Source organism: Miscanthus floridulus, chromosome 17 (genome assembly GCF_019320115.1).
Source record: "Miscanthus floridulus cultivar M001 chromosome 17, ASM1932011v1, whole genome shotgun sequence".
Taxonomy (NCBI): domain Eukaryota; kingdom Viridiplantae; phylum Streptophyta; class Magnoliopsida; order Poales; family Poaceae; genus Miscanthus; species Miscanthus floridulus.
In genome coordinates, this window is record NC_089596.1 from 102,018,788 (window position 1) to 102,036,213 (window position 17,426).

A 17,426-nucleotide genomic window follows, 5' to 3' on the forward strand; every position below is an offset into this window, starting at 1 on the left:
GACGTGGATTCTCTGACTTGCTATAGTAAAGTCACAGGTGACTTTCCATCACCTTATGTTATCTAATTCTCATCCAACGATTGGAAAGCTCTTCACTTTATTGGTGCTAGCCATGATGCAAATAACAGCGGACGGATCAGGATTAGTTGGCATATTTTTCTTTTTTCTTTGCAGCTTCTCTTTTCAAAATTTCTACATATGAGCTTTGATAAATATAAAATTTATATGAAAATTGTAATCTTAAAAATATCAATAACTATAGTATATCACCTTTCCATTTAAAATTGTTTTGTGTGAAATTGCCTCAAATTAACTACTGTTACATAGCACTTCAAAAGTTATATTTTTTTTAAATAATCACGGATGAAGATAAAATTTGTAAAATAATCTTACTCATCCGAGACCGTGGACACAACTATCTAGATAGACTATACACTCTGCAGAGGTTGTACACTTTTACCACAAGTAGGGTACTGTCGCTATAGTGTGCAGGATATATGTCTGGGTGATAGGACCGGGACGGATATATGAGGTAGACATGAGTTAAAAAGAAGATTAAAATAGAGCTAAAATGATTTATAGTTTTTGAAATAAATTTTGAAATAATTTTGAGTATGGGTGATTTTGAATTTGACTTTTCAGGATGTTACAAAAATATTTGTTGATCAATATATTATGAAACTAAAGGGTTATAGATATTATTGAGAAGTAGGATTATTTTAAATTTTATCTACATCCGAGATTATATAAAAATATAATTTTCTGGTAATGGTAGATAATTTGAGGCAATTTATTCACATAAAATGATTTTAAATGAAAAGTTCATATACTATAGTTATATATTTTTTAAGACTGCAATTTTCTTATAAATTTTATATTTATCCAAGCTCATATGTAAAAGTTTTGAAAAGATAAACCGCACAGAAAAAAGAAAAATCTGCCAACAATCCTTGCTCCGTCTGCGAACTAGACTTTGCATGGGCTGTTATTTGCATCCTGGCTAGCACTAATAAAGTGGGCATCCAGGTGATAGAAAGTCACCTGTGACTTTACTGCACCGAGTCAGAGAATCCTGGCCGGCATGCGTTGGCATGCTCCTCTGATTCTGCCCTGCTTTGGCTACCCTCTCTTGCTTCCTCCTCTGCTGGCCATCGCTCAATAGTCAAGAACAATGTCTTGGCAAGATCTGCTGGAGGCAGGAGAGGCGACCGCTGTGGTGGGTGCGATTATATGGCTAGCGCAAACCATCCTGGAAACTTTTCAACCAGGAAAACTTGCCGATTGGCTTCGTCAAGTTGGCCTCACTGCTGCCATCGAGGAACTCAAATCTGAGGTCGAGAGGATGGAGACGGTGGTTAATGGTATCAATGGAAGGGCGGTCGGGAACAAGCCGCTTGCTCGCTCCCTCGCTCGTGTCAAGCAGCTCATGTACGACGCCGACGACGTGGTGGATGAGCTCGACTATTGCAGGCTCCAGGAGGACCAGGTCAAAGGAGGTATGTATACATCGATCCTTATGGTTTGTGATTTTCTTTTACAATTTTTTCCTTAAGTAGATTGTGATAATCCTCATGACACGTTCTTTCTCCTTTCTCTCTCAGTTATGATTTCTCCTGCTATTGGACCGGAAGGCATAGTTGGAGATGGAGCAGAGCAAGTAGATGCATCGGCCAATACTTTTGGTATACATTGATCCTTGATCTGTGATTCTCCACAGTTTTTTTTTCTTTAGTAAATTGTGATGATAAATGCGACGCTTGACCTGTCCTCACTACTTTCTCCGTTCTCTATCAGTTATGCTTGCTCCTGCTACTGAGCCGGAAGGAATGGTTGGAGATGGAGATAGAGATCGAGAAGGGCAAGCAGATGCATCGGCCAACAATACTGGTACACTGTGTTAGTTGATCTCCACCAATAGGCCCAACGGCCTATTGGGCCCTATCTCTGCTCCCTGATCGGGGGAGCCCAACCCTAACTCGGTTGGAGGGCCCATGTCGCACGGCACACATAAAAGGAATGTGGGGGTGAGGGCTCGGACTACGAGGTTGACCGGAGCCGCCACACCCACCTACAGAGAAACCCTAATCCGATCCTAAAGTGTGCTGCCAGCGACGGGATGTGCTCGCCACCACCACTGCCGTCGTCTGCAGGGTCACCGCCGGCGCCACTGGACTTCTCTCCACCGCGCTGGACTACTCCTACTACACCGCGGCACTGGCGTCTACGTTGCTGTGCCGCAAGGAGAAACGTAAAGGAGCTTACCCAATCCTACGGTTACAGAGGTACACACACTTCGATCCTAACAATGGTACCAGAGCGGGTTACAAGTGTGTATCCCTAACCCTAACCGGGTAAAAGAAGAAAGAAAAACCACCGCCACCGCGCGGGGGAAAAGATGGCTGCACCGTTCGACGGCGCACGGCAAAAGTAAAGAATCCAGTTCGGATTTGAGAAGAAAAGGAAGGGCCCTTGGCACTTAAACTCTAACCCTAACTGGGTTAAAGAATGGATGAAAAGAAAGAAAAGGTTTCGGCCTTGAGGAAGGGCCCTCGGCACCGAACCCTAACCCTAGATCTCGATTCGATTCGGAAGGTTCAAAAGTACCCTAACCCTAACTCGCGACGAGGAAGGGGAAAAGAGGGATTCGGTACAAATAAGAAAAGAAATGAAAGGAAAAAGAAGAGAGGGGTCGGCACACGAACCCTAACCCTAGATCCATACGGATCAGAGAAGAAATAGGGCTAGGCTCACAGAGCCGAAACCCTAACCCTAGAACGGGGATAATCTGTTCGGGTAAACAAGGGAAAAAGAAAAGAAATAAAAGAGAACAGAACCTAACCCTAGATCCATTCGGATGTCAAAGAAAAGAAAGAAAAAACAGAAAAGAAAGGGGAATAGAACAGGGTCGGCATACGAACCCTAAACCTAACCCTAGACGGATCCTCATCCCTAACCGGTTGAATCCGAGAAGAAACAAAAGAAATCAAAGAAAAGAAGAGAAAGGAATCAAAGAAACCCTAACCCTAACCCCATTCCCCACATCAGTTCGGATGAGAGAAGAACCAAATCGAAAAGAAATTGGGGAATAAGAAAGGGAAGGGAGAAGAAACCCACCCGAACCGGCCCTTGGCCGGCGCGGGAGAAGAAAGGCCGAACCGGGGCTGCTGCTCGCCGGGCTCGGCAAACGGGGGCACCGCGGCCAGGCCACTCGACGGCGGCGTGCTCACCCGTCGGGGAGCACGCGCGCCGGCGAAGGGGCCGGCGACGGCGCCGTGGCTCGCTGCTCACTCCCGCTCGATGTCCTCTCGGTGGCTGCGGCTGCGCTGAGGAAGAGAGAAGAGAGAGCGGCGAGCGAAGAGAGAGAAGGGCAAGGGGCGAATGAAGCTAGGGTTTTTCCCGGGCGCGCGGCGTCGGGGTTTTTTAACTGCGCGAAATCGACGCGCAGCCGTCGATCCCCATCGGACGGCTCAGATCGAGCGGGCTGGCTTTCAGCCCAGGCGGCAGCGCGCGCCAGGCCGAATTCCCGGCCCAGGCCCAGGTTGCGGCCTGGGCGCGGGGGAGAGCGTGGGAAGCGCCCACGCGGGTGTGGGCCGTGGGCCGCCTTGCCATTTTCGGTCGACACAGGAAAAGCAAGGGCCCAGTTTCGGTTTTTTTCTTTTTCCTGGAAAATTGAAAATACAAATTGGCTCAAAAGAAAAATAGAAAAAGGTATTTTACCTGTGGGTAAAATTCAAGAAATTGAGCATATGTTTTCCGCTGTGAAAGAAAAGTTCATCCTCCAGTGATTTTGAACCGACATGATATTTAACTGGAGAAAAGAAAAGATTTTCCAGAAAATGTTTATTCCCTGGAAATTGATTAATGGATTAAAGAAAATAGAAAAAGAAATTTTCCCTGTGGGTAAAATTAAAGGAAAAGAGAGTTTTCCCACAGCTAAAGAAAAGTATATTCTCCAGTTATATTGAACCAACATGCTATTTACTTGGAGAAAAAGAAAAAGTTTTTCCACAGCTAGAGAAATTGTTTATTCTCCAGTTATTTTGAACCAATGTGGTATTTAATTGGAGAAAAAGAGATTTGTCATGGATTATGATGTTGTTATTTTCTGACCAACGTTGTTAATGACAATATCGTAATTTTAATGATTTATACATTGATTCTACTTCTGCCCAACGGTGATGTAGAATTAGTGTATAAGAACAGATGTTAATTTTAATGATTTATGCATTAATTCTACTTCTGCCCAACGGTAATGTAGAATTAGTGTATAAGAACAATTGTGAAAGTTAATGATTTATGCATTAATTCTATTTCTGTCCAACGGTGATGTAGAATTAGTGTATAAGAATAGTTGTATGTTTTGATTTTGACCAACGTTGGAATCAAGGCATGCAAATGGTGTTAATTTTATGTTAAGAAAAGTTATGATCTGGTTTTCATCCTGTCTAAGGTGGACTGGGTAGTCACCTCACCGTGTTCCACTGAGATTGTGGCACCGATGAGGGAGACAAAAGAGAATGATGCCACTTGGGCAACTAAAGAAAGGGATTTTGAATCCCAAAAGATATCCTATGGCTTTTGAGCATAGAAAGTGGATCACTGCCAACAAGAAATGTTTAGCTGTGATAAAGAATATGATTGAACCCGTAATTGTGGGCTTAATCCTAGAATGTGACATGGTCACCGAGTACCTCGATAGAATAAAGAGTCAGTTCACTGACACTTCAAAGACATATGCTACTCAGCTGATAAAGCAGCTGGTAACAGAGTGTTACTCTGGAAATAGTGGCATAAGAGAGCTCACGATGCGTTGTCGAAATTATGGCACTATCGTTTAGGCCATATTTCGAGGGGGAGAATAGAAAGACAAGCTAAGAATGATATTCTTCCTCCATTAGAGCTCTCAGATTTAGAACAATGCAGAGAATGCATAAAAGAAAAAGTATGTAAAGAAGCGCATGAATTTTATAGATTATTCACACAGACATCTGTGATCAATTTTCCTATAAAAAGTGTGGATGGTTATAATTCGTTCATAACATTCACAGATGATTACTCCCATTATGACTATATTTATCCAATCAAAGAAAGAAAAAATGCATTGGATAAATTTAATCATATTAAAGATTAAAGACAGTCAGGTCTGATCGTGGTGGAGTACTACGGTCGGCATACCCTAAAAGAATGGCATAGTAGCCCAGTATTCTACACCGGGCGAACCTCAGCAGAATAGAGTAGCTAAAAGAATCAATCGTACCTTGATGGATATGGTGGGCAGTATGATAAGTTACTCCACCTTACAATTGAGCCTGTGAATGGAGGCGTTGAAAACGGCCATTCATATTCTCAATAAGAGTATCAAGAAAAGTCGGTGCTCAAAACGCCGTATGAGTTGTGGACAGAAAGATACCCTCACTTAAACCACTTGCGTGTGTGTGGGGGAGCCCTGCTGAGGCTAAAGTATTTAACCCAAACATTGGGAAGTTATATCCCTAAAACAGTAAGTTGTCATTTATTTGGCTACACAGAAAAGTCATAAGGTTTTCGTTTCTACTGTCCAGAGAGATATACAAAGTTTGTGGAAACGAGACATGCTGTCTTCCTAGAGGACGAATTGATGAAGGGGAGCATGGTAGCTCGAGAAATTGACCTTGAAGTGAAGCGGGTGTAAGCGCCCACTCCAATGATTCATGAGCCAATTTTCTCACTACCTGTTGTAGCTACACCGACAGTGCTAGATACTATGGTGCCAGCACCTGTTGTTATTTCACCTGTGGCAACAATGAATGAAAATGAGGAACCTGTTCTTCAGGATTCTATAGAACCTATTGCCACACATGAGGGGGAGCAACAACAGCCTCAAACAGAAGATGTGCCAAATGTGGAGGCCCCTAGAAGGTCTCAAAGAGTTAGAAAATCAGCTATTCCTGCTGATTATGAAGTGTACAACACTGAAGTAATTTCAAATGGAGGATGATCCCACCTCATTTGAAGAAGCCATGAGAAGTGATCATTCATCAAAGTGGCTTGAGGCCATGGAAGATGAAATGAAAATCAATGAATGTCAATAAAGTTTGGGATTTGGAAATAATTCCTAAAGGAGTCAAAACAGTAGGCTATAAATGGGTCTACAGAACAAAACTTGGCTCTCAAAGGAATATAGAGAAATATAAAGCGCGACTTGTGGCAAAAGGCTATATGCAAAGAGAAGGAATTGATTACAATGAGACCTTTTCTCCAGTCTCATGTAAAGTTTCCTTCAGAATCATAATGGCATTAGTGGCACATTACGATTGAAAATTACATCAGATGGATGTAAAGACGGCATTTCTCAACGGAGACTTGGAGGAAAATGTTTACATGGCACAACCGAAAGGTTTTGTCATGGAAGGAAAAGAACGAATGGGATGCCGCCTAAAGAAATCCATTTATAGATTAAAGCAAGCTTCAAGACAGGTAGGTACTTGAAGTTTGATCAGTCAATAAAGAATTTTGGGTTTTAAAAGAGAATGTAGAGGACAATTGTGTCTATGCAAAGTTTAAGAATGGGAAGTTTATCTTCCTTGTCCTGTATGTAGATGATATCTTACTTGCTAGTAGTGATGTCAGTCTACTACTGGAGACAAAGAAATTTGATATGAAAGATCTTGGCGAAGCCTCGTTCGTTCTAGGGATCGAGATTCACCAAGATAGAAGAAAAAGGGTATAAGGACTGTCACAAAAGGCATACATGGAAAAGATCTTAAAGAAATTCAGTATGCACAAATGTAGTCCCTCACCTGCTCCTATAGTCAAGGGCGACAGATATGGGGATTTTAAATGCCCCAGGAACCAATATGAGCTCAATCGATAAAGTGAAAGTGGTTCCATATGCTTCAGCTGTCGGAAGCTTGCAACATGCTCAAGTATGTACGCGCCCTGACTTGGCATTTGTTACCGGGTTTTACTTGGCAGATTCCAGAGAATTCTGGAATAGAACACTGAAATTGATAAAGAAAGTCTTGCATTATTTGCAAGGAACGAAAGGCCTCATGATGACATTATAGAAGATCTGATTCACTCCACATGGTGGGATATTCAGATTCTGATTATGCGAGAGTGAATGCATATCCAGACGTGGATTTTCTATCATCTCGCAAAGGGGAGCTATTTCATGGAAAAGCTCAAAGCAAACTGTCACTACATCGTCCACAATGTATGACGGTTTGTAGCGTGCTATGAGGCAACGGGCAGGTGAACTAACTAACGAAGTTCATACCCGGTTTGAAGGTGGTTGACGACATCTATAGACCACTAAAGTAATACTGCGATTATAATCTGGCAGTACAGGATGCTCACAACATAAGTCAAGTGGTGCTGCCAAACACATTGACATAGAGTATTATGTTGTGAAAGATAAGTCCGGGATCAAGTCATAAGTCTTGAGCATATAAGTAACAGAAAGGATGCTCGCGGATCCGCTTACAAAAGGCTTACCACCCAACATGTTCAGAGGACATGGTGTTCAGAGAACATGTAGCTAGCTTGGGTTTAAGGGAAAGCCTAAAATATTCCTGGACAAAAGAAGGCCCAAAGATAAGTATCTATTTCAGAACAGAGTAGTGAGTTGTAGCTGTTAAGTCTATCGGCAATGGACCGTGACGATGAGACATGCTCTATGAGCTAATCTGTAATGGAATGAACAAAAGCAAATGATATGAAAGTGAAAGATGGAATGAGATCAAGGGGGAGAATGTTAGTTGATCTCCACCAATAGGCCCAACGGCCTATTGGGCCCTATCTCTGCTCCCTGATCGGGGGAGCCCAACCCTAATTCGGTTGGTGGGCCCCTGTCGCACAGCACACATAAAAGGAAGGTGGGGGCTGAGGGCTCGGACTACGAGGTTGACCGGAGCCGCCACACCCACCTACAGAGAAACCCTAATCCGATCCTAAAGCGTGCTGCCAGCGACGGGATGTGCTCGCCACCACCACTGCCGTCGTCTGCAGGGTCACCGCCGGCGCCACTGGACTTCTCTCCACCGCGCTGGACTACTCCTACTACACCGCGGCACTGGCGTCTACGTTGCTGTGCCGCAAGGAGAAACGTAAAGGAGCTTACCCAATCCTACGGTTACAGAGGTACACACACTTCGATCCTAACACACTGAATAGTAGCGGCCGCAAAAACCGATCCGAGATGCGGGACTACTTTCAGATTATACCATCTGTTAACAGAGAGCCTGCAAAAGCGAGGTGCAATCACTGCGGCAGAGAGCTTACATGGGGTCACGGGACATCAGCTTTGCACGAGCATCTAAAAAGTTGCAACAACAAACGTTCAGCAATTGAAGAGACGCTGAACCCTCCAAGGTCTGCATTGTATCCAACTATGATGGGCAAAAATAATGAACATTGCAACGCCTTTATTCTTAAAAAAAACATTGGAGCCAGCACCTTAATATATGCGTACAGGTTTTTATTATTATAGGAAAGCAAACTGAAACTATGACAACCAGTGCAACTTCAAATTATGGTAATAAATTTCTGATGACCAACCTGTGATCCTTTTCCTATTTTTTTTTAAAGTAATAGCAAAAGCTCTGCCTTTCAATTAAGAAGAATAGAATTGATCTAGTTTATAAGGGAAACCATGCCTGAAAACCTTACATAGGCACAGATTAAAACACAGAAAATACTCACAAAACCAGAACATCATAGCCCTGACGACTAACACACGATCCTTTTCCTATTGTAGTGTCGGCAACAGTGTACAAAATGGTGCCACAATTTCGACCAATGATTCAGACGGCAGAAAAAGGATGAGAATTGAGTACAATATAGCTACAACCACACACCTCTGGGACAAGGCTGAATTTTTGAAAAGGATCCAGGAAATAGTTCTTGAGTTAAGAAGCATCCGAGGCGATGTGATTGAGTATCTCAAGGACTCTATTGCAAGGTCTGATCAGTATCAGATTAACAACTCAGATACACGAGTAAGAACATCAAGCTCTCTTCCTGGAAGGGATGTGGAGAAAGCCAAAATCATAAAAGCGATCAAAGCTACTAAGTCGGACAACATAACTGTGCTACCTATTGTAGGTATTCTAGGAGTTGGGAAGACAGCTTTAGCTAAGCTTGTATACAATGATCCACATGTTGAAAGAAAATTTGAGCGGATATGGGTTTGGGTGTCCAACATCTTTGACGAAGTAAGAGTGACAAGGGAGATCTTAGACGTTGTTACTCTCGCTAGTCATGAAGGTTCTCGCAAAAGAGAAAGTTATGAAGGAGTAAGCAACTACTTGAAGGTTCTAGAGGTCTTAAAGAAACATATGGCATGTCTGTCCAAAAGGTTTCTCCTAGTTCTAGATGATGTCTACGAGTCTACGACTGCATGGATAATTCCCAATGGGAAGATCTATTGGATGCATTGGGATCAAGTTGCACAAACGGCAATGTGATTATTGTGACAACTAGAAATTTGTCTGTTGCAAAAAGGCTGGGTACAATCAAACCAGTTGAATTAAGAGCTCTAGGAAATGATGATTTTTTTTGCAATTGTTTAGAGCTTGTGCATTTGGTGATAACAATTATAAAGAGCATCTAGACACCAGCCTACAAATATGTGCAAAGTTAAAGGGAAACCCATTAGCAGCGAAAAGTGCAGTGGAAATGTTAAGAGAGCAGCCTACTCTTGACCATTGGAAAAACATCATTAAGAATGGTATTTGGGAATCTCTGCAACTCCGTGGAGGCATCGTGACTGCTTTGAAGAATATCTATTATCATCTGCCCTACCATTTACAACAGTGTTTCTTGGCATGCTCTATATTCCCTAGTGACCATCAATTTCATATTGATGGTTTGGTTTCCATGTGGATATCATCGGGATTTGTAAAATCTATTAAGACAGGATGGGATTATCTCAATGCTTTGGTCAACTCATGTTTCTTTGAGCAGGTTGGAACAAAAGATGACTCCGTTGGAACAAAAGATAACTCCATTCTACAACAATGCTATGTTATGTGTGGTATGATGCATGAATTTGCGAGACTGGTTTCAAGGACCGAGTTTGCAACTATAGATGGTTTAGAGTGCAAAGAAGTGCTACCAACCGTGCGCCATTTGTCAATTCAAACTGATTTGGTGTACCATATAGATGAATGTGAGAACATAGTTGGTAACGTGAAGTTTGAAGAAAAATTGCAAAGTATAGCTTCTTCATTAAGGAGATTGAGGACGGTGATCTTAGTTGGGCGCTATGATTCTTTATTCATCCAGTTCAAGTCCTTCCATACCTTTATCTCCAATTTGGTAAATTGTACCCATCTTCGCTACCTAAAACTTGATAACAAAGGCAAAAGTGAATCTTTGCCTATATCTCTAAGCAAGTTTTACCACCTTGAAATATTAGATGCTGGGTGCCAAGCAATTGTTCATGATATGAGTGATCTCATCAGCATGAGGCATCTTGTTCTGACAAAAGGAGCTTGCACCCCAGCTAGATCTGCTAGCTTCCAGATGATCCATCTAGAGGATTGTAAAGGATGGCAAATAATCCCATCTCTAGAAAGTCTATCATCTCTTACAAAGTTGAAGTTAAGGAATATGCCAGAAGTAACAGAGTTGCTAATTCCTTCGTTAGAGGAGCTGGTGTTGATTGATATGCCAAAGTTGGAAACATGTTTCTCTAATTCAGTGAGGGACTTGAACTCAAGTTTGAGGGTACTGGAGATTAGGAGATGCCGGGTACTGAAGGCCTTTCCCCTATTTGAGAGCTGTGAAAATTTTGAAATCGACCAGAAGTCATGGTTGCCAAATATTAGTGAGCTGACATCCATGAGTGTCCTTATTTAGTGGTATCGAATCCTCTACCACCATCAAGTAGCTTTTGTAAATTATCGATCACAGATGTTTCAACACTTCCAAGTTCCAACAATGGAGGGATCATCAAATGGGGAAGTGAAAATTGGATTTTTTGGTGACCCATCTTCCATTGAGTTCCTGGATGACAAAATTTTGTCATTTCACAACCTGAGGACCATAACTCGATTGAAAATAGTGCGCTGCAAAAAATTATCTTCTATTTCACTCGAAGGTTTTAAGCAACTCGTCTGCTTGAAGAGGTTGAAAATAAAGCGCTGCGAAAAAAATTTCTCTACCGATGTTCCATCAGCGCGTACCCATGAAGACATGGCAGCTGCAGATTTTGATGCCCTCCCATCTCTCAAGCGTCTCAGCATTCAGTATTGTGGAATGACCGGGAAGTGGTTATCTTTGATACTCCAACATGTGCGAGCCCTAGAGGAATTGCATCTAGTGAGTTGTGGGCAGATAACAGGGCTATCGATAGAAGGAAAGGAGAATAGTTTATCAAATCTCACCTCGGCTCCACGTGCTTTGTCACAAGGAAATCCATATCAAGATGGCGCATCGACAAGGCCATGTCCTAACGAACTCCTGCGGATTCCATCTAACCTCATACCCTCTCTCAAGAAGATGTCCATTGCATTTTGCAAGCTAAAGTTTCTGGGGAACAAGGAATGCTTCTCTGGATTCACCTCCCTTGAGAAGCTAAGAATTGTTGAATGCCCCGAGCTGATATCGTCCTTGGTGCGTGAAGACGAAATCGATGACCAGGCAAACGGAAGATGGCTTCTCCCGTGTTCACTTGCATACTGGATATCCATGACGCTTCCCTAGAAACGCTGTAGCCCTGCTTTCCGGGAGATCTGACCCGCCTGAAAGTACTAGAAGTGTCGGAAAATGATGCATTGAAATCTCTACAGTTGCATTCCTGCACAGCACTGGAAGAGCTGACAATTCGATGTTGCAAATCGCTGGACGCACTAGAGGGTGTCCGGTCCCTCCGCAGTCTCAGGTATTTGGAAGTATACAGATGCCCTGGCTTACCTCAATGTTAGGAGAGTCTATCGACGCAGGGTTATGAGCTGTGCCCTCAATTGGAAAGGCTTCGGATCGACGACCCGTCATTTCTTACCACGGCATTCTGCAAGCACCTCACCTCTCTCCAATGCCTAAAGCTCGTGGACGAATATGCACTTATCGACATGGCAGGACTAACATGCGAGCAAGAGGCAGCGCTTCAGCTTCTCGCGTCCCTGAAACAGCTCCGATTTGAACGTTACTACGAACTCTCGGATCTTCCTGTGGGTCTGCATAGCTTTCTCTCTCTCAAGAGGTTGGCGATCGGTTATTGCCCGAATATCTCAAGGCTGCCAGAAAGGGGCCTCCCACCTTCCCTGGAAGAACTGGAGGTCTGCGAGTGCAGTGAGCTGCTAACCGAGCAATGCAGAACGCTAGCAACAAGGAAGCTAAAGGTAATAATTGATGATGAATATGTGAACTGATTACTGGGTGGCTTGTTAAACACACGTTCCTACCAGCACAACAGGTTTAGCCACATCGCCTCGCAAGGTATAATTCTACAACAGATCTTGTAATCTTCATGGTTTACATACATTATTGTGTCATGCTAAAGTAAGCAGTCTATTTGCAGGCATTCAAGCTGACACCATGGCTGCACTGACCGTCGTCACAATCTATAGGAGTATCATACTGTTACAAGCTGTTCGAGGAAGTGTTGAAAGGACTTCCCTGTTTCTCCTAGGAGACCTGCTACAAATTACAAGGCTTATTGTTGACCACGGCCCAAGGGAGATAAGCCAATGCCAAAAGTGTCAAAAGTGTTGTTCTTTTCACTCTGTAGCCTCAAAAACCTGATGTTTCTTGTGACAGGTTCTCTGATTCTGCACAGGGTTTTGTTTCACTTGTAAACCTTGTCCTCGTTGCTCAAGTGCTCATGTTGCTGAATGCTGAATACGGTTTTCCTGATTGGCCTTGTCGGCCGTTCTGAAAGCAGCGTGGTAGTAGAGGTTCTGTTGTCATATGACTGAAAGGAGCCTATTAGTATTTTCTTCCCGAGGGTGTTTATTGTTTACTTTGTTGACTACAGAAGGGACTACAATATATATAGAATGCACTTTCCGTAATCAAAAGAGTTGGTGTAAATAATGTTATCCTCAATCATCTTGCTTTCTTGCTAACCAGTAGACATAATGGGGATGGGATTGAAGCAACTCATTTATTTCTCTGCTATAAACCTGTACAGCGAGCAGCACCAATCGCAAGGAACGGTCCAACGCATGGATGAGTTTTGGAATTCAGACTGCAAATGGCTGTTGAGTGTTGACGGAAACCTGTGAAAGCAGAGTGCATTCTCTACAATGGCTGTTAGGTGCAACACTAGTGAAGGGACATCAGTTCTGCACAATCGCAAGACAGAATTTGTAGCTATTGGATTGACACCAAACTCAAACTCTTCAAGGTACTAGTTAGCTTGACTATGCGGAATTCATGTAGCCGCAATATAAAACCTTTGCAATATCGAATTATGATCAGTCGTGGACAAAAATATTGAAACTTGCAACGTGTTTATCCAGAAAACAGCACCATATGATAGGTGAGGATAAAGTTTTTATTTTTCAAAAAAGAAAGAAAGCAAAATGGACTTTTTTGAACTGTGCATCAGTGATTCAGTGCAGCTCTGAATTACAACTACAAGCTACTTAATAACCAGGCCACGCTCCTTTAGCTCTTGTAGTGCTGTTGGTGGTGCCATCATTTTGATTCATGATCCAGATAGCAAAAAAAAAAAAAAAAAAAAAAAGGACTGAACACAGCACCAAATACACGTCCCTTGTAGGGATGACGGATGAGCAAGTAAAAACGTACTATAATACTATCCAAGGTGCTAGCGGCGGTCAGTGTTCAGACCTGCAGTGCTCCGGCGTCAGGCAAAACCACGACATGGTTTTGGACATTGGGTTGTCTCAGTCAGAGGAAGGACCTCATCACCCAGGATTGAGCCCTGGGCCGGGACACACTGCTTCTGTTTGGGACACAGCACAGCTTGGTTATACAGTGTAGTGGTCGAGAAATTAATTGATATAAAGGAAACTATACAAACAAATCACTAAAGCGGGGATAGCTCAGTTGGGAGAGCGTCAGACTGAAGATCTGAAGGTCGCGTGTTCGATCCACGCTCACCGCATTCTGTTTTAGTTTTTTCTTCTCTTTTTTTTTTCTTTCTTATTCATTCTCTTTTTTTCCCCTTTTCTCAGTGTGCTCATTCTTATTTTATTTTTCCTCACTGTGCTCAACTGAAAATACAACTACTATTTTGCATTCTCTTTTTTTTTATACTTATCTCATTGTGCTCATTCTCTTTTTATTTTATTTTTCCATTCTTTTTTTATACTTATCTCATTGTGCTCATTCTCTTTTTATTTTATTTTTCCATTCTTTTTTTATACTTTTCTCATTGTGCTCATTCTCTTTTTATTTTATTTTTCTTTTTTCTCAGTGTGCTTTTCTTCTTTCCTTACTGTGTTCATTCTCTTTTTTCTTTTGTCAAAGTGCTCATTAATTCTTATTTTATTTTTTATCACTGTGCTGAACTAAAAATGCAACTACAATTTTTTTGCATTCTTTTTTTATACTTTCTCATTGTGCTCATTCTCTTTTTATTTTATTTTATTTTATTTTTCTCACTATTCTTTTTCTATTTGTTTGCAATATGCTTGGCCAAAAATGCAACTAATAACTATTTCCCCTTTTTTATATATTTTTCTAGCTGTGCTAATTATCTTTTTTATTTTTTTCTCATTTGCTCGACTGAAAGTGCAACTATCGTTTTTTTTTTCATCAAGGATGCTTTGTGTTTTCACTCTTTTTTCATCAAGGACTTTGTTTATTTTCTTAGAATTGTAGTTAGACAACGTTTCATATTCCACTAGTGACCACGTCCAATAATTATTTCCACAAAATAAGATACAAAAAATAGTAAATTTACACTCTAGAGTTAGCTTTAACCCTAAAACTATCAAATAGCAATGAGTTGTATTGTAGTTTGCATTTAGGTACAATATATAAAAAATACTAATAGTTTTTGGATCATGAACTTATTTTTGTCTTGTCCTAGTCACATTATGTCCAGACGCTACACGCACAAAGTTTCGATCATCAGCCCCACATGGCAAGGCAAACCCTCAGAGAGATCGAACTCTAGAGTAAGGGCCTTAGACTATCTTCAGCGACAACACCTATTTTACATTTAGGTAGTGCTACAGTCAAAAGGTTCGATACTCATTTGACATTTTCTTCAACAACCGAACACAAAAGAGAATTCTTTCTGCAAATGAGTTTTCAGGAGAGAGGATACTCATATTTAGGTTATGTCTCCTATACAACCTAAAATAAGTCTCTCGTATATGTACTACGTTGAAGATTGATTTTAGATCTCCTGCTATATATTTTAGATTTGAATGCCCATATAAGTTATCTGAGACAGTCATATACTCTTAGGCGACTCAGGAGGTCGCTCAGCACGCCAGGCTTTCCCATCAACCAGCAGAACAGCAAAGAGTGCACTGTGCACAGCCTGCTGTCTCGGCCCGTCATGTATGTTGCGCTGGGCCACCGGGCCACCGCGACCAGCGGATGGAATTAATGGGCTAGCTAGTGAGTTGTAAAGAGAGACCCATGCTTTGCGCTGCATATTGCTAGGTAGCGCGGCGTGATCGATGCGCCCAGTTGCTCCACTCCACGCGGTTGTCCAATTTCTTGCTTGAGAAACGGCCGTGGATGCATGAGAGAGTGATGTCGGCGAGGTGACGACGACCGATCGGCCCAGCAATGACGATGCAACTCACCACATTCCTACTCAGTCAAAGTTACCATGTGCCGCACGCCGATCCGCGCGCTGCTAGCTTAGCTGCCGGAGAGACCTACGGACGCCGGAGCCCTGAGGTTCGCATAGTTTATTAGGCCAGTGTCAATAGAGACCCTATGGACGTTCGCGAGAGGAAAAAACCCTATGCATATATACAACCCCGCCTAGCTCCCTATGCAACCCCGTTCGGCTGGCTGAACTTGGCTGAAACTGGCTGAAAAACACTGTTCTGACTAAATTATTGTGAGAGAAAAACACTGTTCTAGCTGAAAAAACAAGCCGAACAAGCCGAATATGGGGTAAGCCGAACGGGGCCTTTTTATGCTTTCAAGCAATTAATTATTGTATAAAATTATGTCCATGACAATCAACTAAAACAAATATGGTATAGTATGAGATAACTCTCCACCCAAAATACTATTAGTTGTGCAGTGTGTAAATAATGGTCAGATCGATTTCGTTCCAAACATATATGTATATTATTATATCATCAACATGAAGATAATATCCTCGTTCCCTAGCTACTTATTTATTTTCGGCTAGCTAAATCAATACGTAAAAGAAATTATTTTATGTGGCACCAAATTAAACGGATGTGCTTGTCACCGCCCATCCAAATTAAAGTTGGTTGGCTAGTAGGCGCGTTCCACATCGCACCCATTTCTTTTTACCGCTTGTCACAAATAATATATTGTCACGTCGTGACTTACCGAGATATACACTAGCTTGAGAGATCCAGTTCAGTTGAGATGTGAGACGATGGTGTCTCACTCTTATATTACTACCACACAAGTACGCACAAGTACACGCAAGCGAGATGCGATTCTTTTTTCCCCTGTAAAGACTTTTAACCTCGCAGTACAGAGCCCGAGGTCAAGATCAACGACGACGACGACTAGCAGTAGTTAAGGCCAAGTGGAGACAACATTGACCGACTCCTCACATGACAAGCATCCTTTAGATGTAGTACATGTGCCATCAGTACGTACCAATCTGTACCAGAGAGCTGGGTAGCTCTGGTAAAATGTTTGTTAGTACATTATTATCAGTCTGTTCGCTGGTTGGTTTTTGACTTATAAGTTTGACTGAATGCTGATTTATTATGAGAGAAAAATACTGTTGGCTGACTGATAAGCCCTAGCTGAAACCATCAAGCGAAGAGGCTGTATATATAAGCTTGCTAATCACTCTTGATCGCGTGGCTGCATACGTACCGATCGAGCTAGCTAGGATTCATGCATGCCTACTGTCTGCTCCACAAAATCTTCATTGTAATCCGAGGTCAATGCAGCGATAATATATACTCGATTGTGTAACACCTCTATTCTTACGCAACCACACACTACGAATCTACGACAGGGTATTGTTAGAAACAAACAAGCATGCATGTTGGATTGGACGTATGCAACAAGTATGTCTGCAGCTTCCTGGAAGGATCCAAACTACTGCTGCAAGCACAGGCGGACTGTACTTGTGGCAACTTGCAGTGTACACGCGGACTAAAATACGTGTGGTGTGGATCGTCAATTGTCGTCGATCACGGGCGCGTCTCGATCTCTGACCGTCGGGTTGCATTGGATCCATCCAATCAGATGCATGCCAAGGTAGTCTTGCGGCGCCGCGAGGGTACTTCATGTCAACGTGTCTTTAGGGCCAGTTTAGTTCCCCAAAATTTTACCAAAATTTT

General features: G+C 42.4%; 1 non-coding gene and 1 pseudogene across 1 annotated transcript; both read left to right on the forward strand.

Annotated features, from left to right (window-relative positions):
• The first annotated feature begins 1,171 nt into the window (after positions 1-1,171).
• Positions 1,172-12,514, forward strand: LOC136518827 (putative disease resistance protein RGA1; annotated as a pseudogene).
• A 1,472-nt stretch (positions 12,515-13,986) lies between these two features.
• Positions 13,987-14,059, forward strand: TRNAF-GAA (transfer RNA phenylalanine (anticodon GAA)). Its single transcript has one exon. It is a non-coding gene; the product is annotated as a tRNA-Phe (tRNA).
• The last annotated feature ends 3,367 nt before the right edge of the window (positions 14,060-17,426 follow it).